Genomic DNA, 1,522 nt, shown 5'->3' with positions numbered 1-1,522 from the left:
GTTTTGGACTACAATTCCCATCTTCCCCGACCATTGGTCCTGTTAGCTAGGGATCATGGGAGTTGTAGGCCAAAACATCTGGAGAGCCGCAGTTTGGGGATGCCTGCTTTAAACCCTGGTATGCCCTGCGGAGAACCTTAAGGTCCACAAACAACAATATTCTGGAGATCCCGAGCCATAAGGTGGCTAGATTGGCCTCTACTAGGGCCAGGGCCTTTTCAGTATTGGCCCCAACTTGGTGGAATGCTCATTCACAGGAGACCAGGGCCCTGCGGGATTTGTCATCTTCCCGCAGGGCCTGCAAGACAGAACTGTTCCGCTTGGCCTTTGGGTTGGATTCAGTCTGACCCCTGTGTTTTCCTCCCTCAAGGTTTGGATTTATGGGCTACTTAAAATGAGGCTGCATTTTATATTTTAGTATTGTATTTTAATCTGTATTTTAATTGTTTTCTTTTCTTTTATTGTCTTATTGTAATTTTATTGGTGTTAGCCGCCCTGAGCCCGGTTTTGACTGGGGAGGGCGGGGTATAAATAAAATTTTATCATTATTATCATTATCATTATCATTATTTATTTATTTATTTATTTTCTAGTACAAGGGCTCTTGCACCTGTGAACAAAGAACATTGAATACGGCTGCTATTCTGCTAAGTGATTGGCTCAAGGTCACTAAGAGAGCTTCATGACTGAGTTGAGATTTGAATTTCAGGAGTTACTGGGCTGTCCTTTGTTAAGCCAACCACCAGGGATTCCGGAGCAGCAATGGGCTACCTGTATTGGACCTCTGAGGTCTCTTCCCATGCTAAATTTCTTTGATACTGGGTCTCCCCAGTCCTTGTTCAACACTCTAACCACCGTACCACATTGTTTCTCTTTCAACCCACATATTGATGGGACTCTGTGAAAGCAGAATGTGGACGGAAGAATACTGAAGAAACACAAGAGAGATGGTACGTCACCCGAGCTTGATATGTCAACTCTGCATTCAAATGTACACCTGCAGTGGCTTGTGGAAGTATGAAGCTCAACACGGACAATTATGGCAGTGGTTAGTAAATAATAAATAAATAAATGGCTTGGAAGGACAGTGAAATCTCCATTGGTGGTGCTCAGAGATACGTCCTCAGAAGGAAAACTAAACTCCTCGGAGTTTACAGCTCCTGTTTAGTTTTTGATTATAAAGAAACCTCAGCCCCTAAACATTTTCCTTCTGAGGAAACAGATAAGAGATTTTCCAGTGAAACGAGTCACTTAGCCGGCACCTCGTCAAGGTTTACGTTATTTAGAGGTTAGTTTGAGAAATTCATGTCTTTTCTATATCAAAGTTTCTTTTTGGGAAATTTAAACCTATTATGTTTCTTTGAGTAATCATTAGTTGAGTTTTAGTAGTATTAACTTTATCAATATCTCGTTTCAGGGATTTATCACGGCATAGTTTTGTTTTTGTTTTTGCGCTGATTCTACATGATATGTAGCTTGCCACTTTGACCAGTCTTGGCTTTCCTCAAAGAAACCTGGGAGA

The sequence above is a fragment of the Zootoca vivipara genome, chromosome 14 (genome assembly GCF_965207765.1).
Source record: "Zootoca vivipara chromosome 14, rZooViv2.hap1.1, whole genome shotgun sequence".
Lineage (NCBI taxonomy): Eukaryota > Metazoa > Chordata > Lepidosauria > Squamata > Lacertidae > Zootoca > Zootoca vivipara.
This window is presented reverse-complemented; position numbering follows the sequence as displayed.